Raw genomic sequence first — 9,828 nt, 5'->3', positions numbered from 1 at the left:
CCCTCCTATCTTTTTCCTCCTCTTGCAGCAAATCCCAAATCTGAGCAAAAATATGCCTCATTCTGTTGGTACAACTTGGGACCTTACCATTTACATGGGCATGAACTATGGTGTCATCTGACACTGGCACTCATTTCAGATGAAAAAGTGATGCAAAGGAGGAGGGGGGTGGGCATTGCTATTTCAAATGATGTACATTACATCAGGTGACTTTTCTTTCTTTTTGAAACTCAGTGGCCTTTCTTAGTCCTAAAAAAAAATTTGTCCAAACCTCCTTTCTACTTTGAGGAAATTAAAAGCTGCAGCTAAGGCTTGTCTCTGTCAACAGCTCGAATAATTCTTTAATGAAGAAAACCAGAATCTTGTCTCTTTGTTTTCACACAGACTACAGTTCAAAGGCACTTGCTTGAGGATAGCATTTAATTGACCTCAGTGATGGAGCACTTGCAGGATGTCTCTTGCCTAGCAACAACTGCCAGGTAGGAAAGCTTTAATAACTGCTGGGATTTAGACACCAGGGAATGCTGTTGCACAGCTGTGATGGTTTCTGAGCAGCCCAAAAGTGAGCCAGGCTGGCTCCCCGAAAACAGCCTCAGACCAGGGAGGCTGGCTTATGGGTTCTGAACCGAGCATCACGAGGCTGCACCTGGGTTTATAGGCATGCCAAACCCCGCTCTGTCCTGCAAGCTGGAAGGGTTCATATGAGCACACAGCACTTCTATGAGCCGCTGCTGGGGCTCCCAGGCTCTCTAAGCCACGCAGGTCAGGTGTGGTGGCTTTCAGCTTTGCTTGGACATACAGTCTGGAGGTCATGCTGGCTACTCCACTGAAAAGGCTTGCAGAGAATTACATGGAAGCTTGAAATTTCAGGTGGTAACCAGAACTGCACGTTTTTGGTAAATAAGCAACTGTTACCTGGCCAGGGTTCATTTTATGCAATAACGTATGTTAAGTGACAGACCAACCAAAGGAAAAAAAACAGAAAAAAAAGGAAATAGCACTCAAGTTTAGCCAAATTATTTTAACAAATAACTTTTTTCTGCAACTTCAGTTCCTAAAAAAAGAAAAAATTACCAAAGCCAGCTAAAAGACAGGGTCTTCCTCCTACTAAGCACATGTTTGGGTTCAAGTTCTTTGTCTTTTAAATATAGGACACTTTGGGAAATGAAGCTGGCAAAGAGAATTTAAGAGAACAATCAATATTTCCATTATCCTCATTCCAGGCACAGTTTTTTGCGGGACATATGTGAAGAATTGTGATGAAAAATGCCTTTGTGTGTTAATAATGAAGCATCTCCTACATTTGTCTTTCAGAAGTGCCCTTCCACTAATATTCAACAGGTTTTTTTTACTAATTTTTGACTGCTTGAGGATTTTCTATTATATGGATATATATACATATTTATTTGTGTGCTTGTATTTGTATGTTTGTATGTATATATAGCTCATACACCATTTCGATGGACTTCACAGTCTCATCCCCTTTCCACACTTTCTTCCCCCTGATCTATTGCTTTCCTTGGCATAAGTTCTCAAACCAGCCATGATACCTAACACCAGAACTAGAGGCAAGAAAAAAATCATGATAGTTACTGTTGTACTCCTGGTCCTCCTCTCTTTTCTTCCTTCTCAACCACACAAGGATGCCACATGAGATGTGAATACAGTCAAGCCTTGCCAGCTGCTGCTGTTGAGAGAGAAGGGCAGGCAGAATTACAGCTACAAGGATTGAAATGATCTCTTGGGCTGGGCTAAATAGGGTAAAAATGGATTGTTTGGGCAAAGAGAAGCAAAACCAGTGAGTTTCCCCCCAAAATGCTGAATTACCACATTTGGACCACATCCTGTCTGGTGGTCTGCATTTGTTTGGTCAATGTCCTCTGGCAGAGCTATGCTTTGATGTTGGTAACAAAGGGAAAAGGCAGAGACAGCTGTTCACATCTTACCTCCAGAGTGCAGGAGAAGTTTCCCAATTTATGCTTTTCTTTCCTGTGCTTTTATCCAAGAATGTATCTCTTTGGACATTTGAATCCTGACGTGACTGAGCTCAGGGTACACTGAGAGTCAGCTCCTAGATGGAGAGCCGAAATCACCATGAAACTGAGTCAGGTGCAGAAGCCCCATCCTACACAGGGCTGTAGCTTGTGCAGGTCCAACACTAGGTGTGTTATTTCAGCCCGGCTCAGATCACTACCAGGACAAGCTGAAAAAACCCCATGTCATCTCATCGCTGTCTTTTTAGTCTAAGCCTCTTATAGAAACATGATTTTCAACATGTCTGGGTAACATCTGGAGTAGCTGGCCATGAGATTTCAGGGGAAATTATATTATCTTGAAATTGTGCTCCTTTTGGCTTTATTCTGATGCAAAACTGAGGAGTAGACTTTGTTCTGTGCTAAATGAGAGAATGTTTGCAGCAACATTATGGACAGCAGTTGAGTTAGTCTCCATTTATAACATCTGAGAGTTAAATCTGGCCTGCAGTTGAGCCAGTAAGTCTCACAGGATTTTGTTTCAAAAACCCATTTTTTAAGGAAAACAAAGGCAGTTCCCTTAATTTGAAGCTGATAATGTTTGCAGTAATCCAACCATACAAAATCAAATGCCCCCAAGTAAAAGTCCATTAGACAGCAAACAAGAACTTTTTTCCTGGTGCCTTGCTGCTCTGCAAGACAGACCAGCCCTATTTTCTTCAGGAGAGAACACAGAGGCTCCAGTGCATGTAGACCTCACCAAGAAGGGATGGCTGAAAGGAAAGCTGAACTTGAACTTGAGCAGATCCAAACCCTGCTCTCATGCAGACTGCCTGGTTGAACTTGAGCACAGCTTTGCTTCTCTTCCCATCTGTCAGATGGGATTATTGCTCCGCTCAGGCACTACAAGGATGGGACCAGGCAAGAACCTGTAGCAAGATGAAGATTTTCTAATCTTGGAGCTCCTGACATCTGTGCTGGTAAGAAAAAAGGCCACTGGTGTAGGTGGCTTTATGATGAGGAAATTACATCAAGACCTGAAACAGAGACCACTGGCTTCTTTGTCTTAATGAAAGCAGCTGAACAGAGAGTTATTTCTAACAGTTTTGATCTGTGAATAGGAATCCTGGTTCTCTGGGGAGTTAGGGTTATCATTTCCCATTAGCATTCATGCTGCTCCCCAATAATACCTTCCCTTGTCTTTTGCTTGTCTCCTTTCTTCCCCTTCCTCTTCAATTCCCTATTTTTATTTCACTGTTCGTGCTTTTATTTTCTTCCATCCATCAGTTCTCAGAAATTTTTCAAAGCCAGACTAACTGTTAAATCACAGCCTTCTTTCACAAACTGTGACTCTTGATCTGTGCTTATATTTTAACCCAAAATGTACTTTTCTCATCTCACCTCTCAGTGGCTGAATTAAGCAGAATTCCTGAACACACTGAGGAGCACATTTCTATTGTGTAAGGAAGGGAGATTAAGAAAAATCCATAGCCCTGAGACTCCCAGGAGTACTGGGAGCTGGTACCACTCCTTTTGCCCAGTTTTGCAGGTACCAAACTGCTGTTTTCTAATCCAGCAACTGGGTATAGACTGATGTGACAATGTCTATATTCACACTGTAATCAACATCTACCTCCTGGCTGTATTTTAAATTGGATTAGGGTGTGAGTTTCCTTCTCATTTTACAATCAACATGAGCAAATGTTTTGTTTATCAAAGCAATCTGAGTGATGCATAATGGAAAGCATTAGATCTATCTGGAACAATTATAACCCTGGACTAGGTGCGTTACAGTAACGGGAAATCTATTCTGCTAAAAGCTTCCTTCAGGATCATTATCTAGAGACCTACTAACCCCAGCAATTGTTCCTGCAGCCCAGTACGTTCTTCAAAAACAAAATAAAGACCATAGCTGCCTGCTTCTGAGTAGGAACAGCCCAGCTTGCTGGTGCTTAGATGGATGCAGCCCTCCATGCAGATGCAATGCTTCCCTCCCCAGATGATGAGAAAATGTAGACTGAGTGCTTTGAATGGAGGTTTCCCTACTAGTGCAAATCCTTCTTGTTTAAAGACCTCGAGGGAAAGGGTGCCTGTATGTCTGATAGCCTCCTTAACTTCTTTTTTACTAAACAAGAGAGTTCTAGATATAAAAGAAACTGCATGCTTCAATTTCCAAAGAGTGAGGGCTTGATGTATATGTATAAAGCAATGGTATCCATTTGTACAAAGTAGGATATTTACAGTGATATTTTCATAAAAATAGCTTTTTTAAAATTACTTGCTTTCTTCTCATGGTTATTTACTAATTTGATATATGGACAAGAAATATCTCTGGTATTTTGTGTGACTTTTTCCTGAAATCAACAAATGATTCTCCTATAATGACTTTAATAGTTTTTATAACATATTTTATTCATCTGACTAATCTTGATATTTATAAAATAATTCATGTCAACACACTTTATCCTCAAGCTTCTTCACAAACTTGTTGCTGTGGCTGTTGTCATATACATGATAAGGCAGACCCACTCAGCCTAGGAGGGGCAGGGCTTGGTAGAAACAGGGGAGGGAATGAGCCTTGGCTTTGTCTCCATATGGCTGGACACTCTCCTGTGGGCTCAGCCCCTGTGGGTTACTCTGGAAGGCCACTGCTGGTCTGTCTTGGCTACAAGTGGACCGTTAAATTACTATCACAGAAACCTCCTTTAGTTTATCTACTTATAGCAGCATCAAGCCCCTCTCAGCATAGCTTTGGCACTCACAATTACAAATGCAAAAATAATGATGAGCCAAAATACAAAAAAAAAAATGTATGAATACCAGCAGGACACTCAGACTTGCAAAAAAGATGATGCCTTGCGAGGCCTGCTGATCTCCAATGATTAATCTCAGGAGGGACCTCAGGTAAATTGGATACCCTTGGAAAGGCAGTGCATGGTGAACAGCAGTTGGAAGAGGTGGAATCAGAGGGGAAATGCTTTATCAAACGGATATTTGAGTGTGTTAGCAATTGAAAAGAAAACAAAGGCAGGGCAGGTGAGTAATATCTTTGGAAAAGCAAAAATCTGCAGAGAATGAAAGATAGGAAGGAAGCCAAGAAAGAGCTCTGAGCCACTGGGGAAGGAGAAATTGGAACCCATGAGAGAGGTCAGCACCCTGCGGCTCTTGCTTCAAATCCTGGTTTGAACACGAAGTGCCTGCATGCCCCTGAGTTGGGATGGATTTGAGCAGTGGATTGCACTAACAGTGGCAACTCCCCAGCTGGAGCTGTAAGCATCACTCCTTACATGTCTGCCTGCACTGCTCCTTTGGTAGAACCTATTCCAGACTGTCCTCAAGTCTATTAATGCAAGTCAAAGAAATTACAATAATTTCACGAATACAAGCTGCAACGTTTTGACCAAAATTTTGCTCCCACACCGGAAATGCGGCTAATACTCAGGAGCGGCAAATATGTGAATAATTTTCTGACATTTTCAACCCTGGGAGTGCAAACCTAGTCAGTGCAAACTGCAAAGTCAAGCACCTGCCAGTAAAACCCAGCATTTACGCGGTTGTTACAAATTGGTTACTGTGTTGTGCGACGGGTGGAGCTGCTCTGTGCAGGCAGCACAGGGGGTGGGGAAGGCGGGGCAGCTCCCTCCTGCTGGCCCCGCGGCTCAGGGGGAGGCAGGGGCTCTCTCCTGCTGACCCCGCAGCCCGGGGGGAAGGTGGGGGGCTCCGTGCTACTGGCCGCGCAGCTCAGGGGGCTCCCGTCCCTGCGTGCCGCCGCCGCAGGAGCGGGGTGACTCCATCCCCGCCTCCCACCGCCGCCGCGGGTGCCGGCGGGCTCTGTGCCCCCCCTGCCACCACAGGGCAGTGCTGGGCCGGAGCAAGCAAGCCCCGCAGCAACAGCGGCTGGCCCCAAGCAGCCCCACCGAGCAGCAGCGCCGAGCTGGGCCACCCAGCCCTGTCGGCAGCCCGGAGCCCACACGGCCGAGCCGAGACAGTAAACCCCGCCCTGTCATGATTCTGTTACTATTTGGCAACTTTGTTGCACGCGGGTCCTCGCTGCGAATGACAGAGCGGCTTATACTCAGGTGCGACTTATTTATGGACAAAGAACGAAATGTTTGCCAATACCCAGCAATGCGGCTTATACTCAGTGCGGCTTGTATTCGTGAAATTACTGTAAAACAATTTGGCCAATGGCCTGGCTCTCTGACAGTAACAAAACTTCCCATCACTTCAGTAATACCCAAGACAGGTATCACTAAGACAGGTATATGGCTTTTCTGTGGGAATCATTTTGCAGACATACTCATCTGGAAAAGAGGTTTTCAGTGCACAGAGGGAGGACTTTCCCAAGCCACAATATTTGTAGATTCCACATCAAAATAATTTTTCTGGTGGTGCAATTTTGGGGTTATATTATTTGATATCATATTTGTAGTATTATTATTGGATTGTTGTACTATATTTGGGTTTATAATATTTTTTCAGTAATATCCAACATCTCACTGATTTAAAATCACACTTAAAATTATAATAAAAATCAAGGGCTGATGGCAATAATTATGCTTCAGCTTTCAGGAAATCCTGATCCTTAGGTTTCAAGTTACTGCAGTGACATTCATTCCCAGGAGCTTTGGGCCACGATGAGAAGGGGTTTTATTGAGGACTGATAGAACATGAAAAAGCAACTGTCTCTTGAAGACAGCAGAGATCCTGGGAAAGCAGGTATGATTCTCCCTCTGATAAAGGCTGCATGCTGCTGCTAAAGAAATTATAATTTTTCTGAGCAAAGTAACCATCTACTGAAAGGAGCCAGGATCCATCTGCCACTGAAGTCAAAAGAAAAGATCTCACTAAAGCAGGTCATTGCGATGCAGTACCAGGAAAGTAATTTTTATTTCTCATTACTGCTGTGAACTGGATAAAGAATCTCTTAAATGCCTACCAGAAGTATAAAAGAATGCTGTTTATCTGCTGGGAATGCATTAGAGAAATGAAGATGTCAGAACCTGGAGAGAAAAATGTCTTTTTTATAGCAGTCTAATGCAGAGGCTTGAATGCACCAGTTGCACATGAAGGACCGGAAAAAGATGTACAAATAATCAAGTCACAAGTTAATAACCACTTGAACTTTAAATACATTTTGTGTAGATGTGCTGCAACACCTTTTGTGCTCATTTGCTTGCAAATATTGGTGGAATTATGGTTTCCAAGTGCAAATAAACTCAGAAGAGAATTTTCAAAGTTCCTATGCCCAACTGTTCAAACAAACAAGCATTGCATTCATGTTTATGAACATTTGTACTGGAAGTGACTGCAGATGTATTCAACCAGCAAATAAAAATGACATTATTTGATTTATTTGACCAGCCACAAGACAACAATGTGCATATTAATGAACATGAATAATTACTCAAAATTAACATTCAATTTACAGAGCAGTAGGATCATTAAGCTGTAACAAATAAACTTAACTAAGGAATAAATGCAAAAGAAATTTGTGTTCTTCTGGCAGTTATTAAATAAATGGGAGCAAAAACTGCATTAATTGTATAAATTATTCATTTTAAATTATTTGTTCAACTGTGGTAAGCATTGATAATAACTTTATGTCTCAGGGAGGGAAGAATGATGACAAAGAAACTTTGCTTATTCTCCTTAACAATGGTAAACATGATTGTGGGACGAACTGAAAAATCTGGGGGTGTTTTAAAGTGAATTGAGGCCATCTTGTTGCTCATTGTGGTTTTTTCCGTCTACCCTTGTGCACAGCACTAGTGACCCTTTTTAACAGACATGATTTTTGAAAACTTGACTGATTAAAATGTAGGTTAAAAGAAGAATCACACAAAATAAAGCGAGCTTTGATCCATGTAAAGGTTGGATGACAAATGGATAATACACTCTCAGGAGAAGGTGCATGAACATGTGGCTGAAAGTGAAGATTGTAGCAGCCTGATGAGCTGGTTTGATTCTCAGCAATGTGATAGCAGAAATATTGTGTGCTTTGGGGATCCACAAGTGTGTGGCAAAAATATATTTAAATTCTTGTACTTCTCAGCATCTAACCTGCAGCTTTTGATATGTGCCAATACACAGTGGTGAGCCCTGAGCTCCTGAGACCTTTTTCCTGAAGCAGGTGTTGAATGCAGAGGGCAGCAGGGACAGTTACCTTGGAAGTGCCAGCACATCATCCTCCAGGTATCTTCCCACCAGGACAAGCAAAGCTTCATGACTTCCATGCCAGTATGATTCTAAAGACAGAGTTGCAGATCTCCTCCTGGGGTTGTCTCTGGTATTTGCTTTGCAATCTGGTTAAATGAAATTTTCATATGACAAACTTTTATCAAAAATCTTTAACCTGAGAGAGTGTCACCTTGACTTACAACAGTGCTGCCCTATCTCCTACCTTATTTCCTGTCTCATACCACCTCTGGGGTTTATTGCCTTCTTGTTCCCTTTCTCACATGTCCTTGGAAGCATGCTGCCTTAAGCTTCATGGCTCAGCAAACTGGGACACCTGCAAACTACAAGGCATTAGCAACAGAAGGCAAAGAGCTTTCAGACTGCCAGAAATTTTGGAAAACCCTAGCCAGACAAACCACCCCCATTTTATTTCTAGTTTGTGCTCCAAAGCATATGAACAGCAGAGTTTTTTGAAAAAAAGAAATAATTTCCATATTTTTTACTGGCAATAAAATTATGAGTTTATTGAATCAGTTAAATCAATTGGGCTAGAATGTCCTCAAGGATTTCAGGATGAATTAAATAGCATGAAAAATTTCAGCACCAGGAGTATGATAGGCTTACAAACAACTGAAAACCATTTTAGAGAGACAATCTTAACCAGAGAGTGCCATTCCCAACCTACATGGGTGAAAATTATATATTCCATTAAATGCCATGTATGATATGTATCTCCCATGGTACAGAGCTGTTTACTTGAGTGATGATGATTGTGATGGTGGTGGTGGTGATTTTCTTTCTGTGCAGTTATATTTTCATATATTCACTGGAGTATTTTATTAAAGAAACACAATTCCTCTGTGCGAGAAGCCGTGTTGGACTTTGGCAGATCCAGCATTAGTTCATACTGCCTGTATAAGGTGTCTGCAAAGGAACATATGTCCCAGTGAACTGCCAGGCACTAATAAGTTTTTTCTATGTGTAGCTGTTTTCTATTGAGAAATGAGAAACCAGCTTTCCATTTCATGTCGTTTCCCTCTGAAACGAACTAACCATCACTTTATCCAAGTTATTGCTCTGCTTAAATAACCTGAGCCCCATTCAGCCTCAACACAGTGAATGTGGCATTCAGGAAAGCAATGAGTTTGAATCTCCCCTACTACAGTCTCTGTTCACTTCCAAGAAGCTTGCTGGCCTTGCCTGTATCCTGGGGACAGCATGTAAGGAATCGCGGTGGGATCAGAAGGTGCCGCTGGCAGCATGAAGGATGCTGTAAGCTGCGCCATCTTGTGTAGCTCCAAAAAAAGCCGTCTGACAGCACGATGATATTCAAGAATATTTCAGGAGGCAATTAGCATCTGCATACCAAGTGTTCCAGAGTGGCTAAGCTTTAGGAAGACTCCTTAGGATTTTCAGCTGAGTTTGTATCCCAGCTCTGAATCCAGGAAGTTTTTCTACATTTGCTGCATAATGCTGTGAAGGAGGAGACAGCAAAGGTGAGTCAATTCCCTGTTTCTCCCTACAAACCTGCACCAAAGTTCTTTGTTTTGGATGTGTTACAGAATCAAATGTGCAGAATTTGAAGTCATGAAAGTTTGAGCACCTTAGCAGGGGATAGGTATAAATATTGTGCCAGGATTTGTCCCTGCTCTCTTCCATGAACGTGAATCCCCCG

Source organism: Catharus ustulatus, chromosome 1, assembly GCF_009819885.2.
Source record: "Catharus ustulatus isolate bCatUst1 chromosome 1, bCatUst1.pri.v2, whole genome shotgun sequence".
NCBI lineage: Eukaryota > Metazoa > Chordata > Aves > Passeriformes > Turdidae > Catharus > Catharus ustulatus.
The sequence above is the reverse complement of the archived record's forward strand: the minus strand, read 5'-3'. Positions refer to the sequence as shown.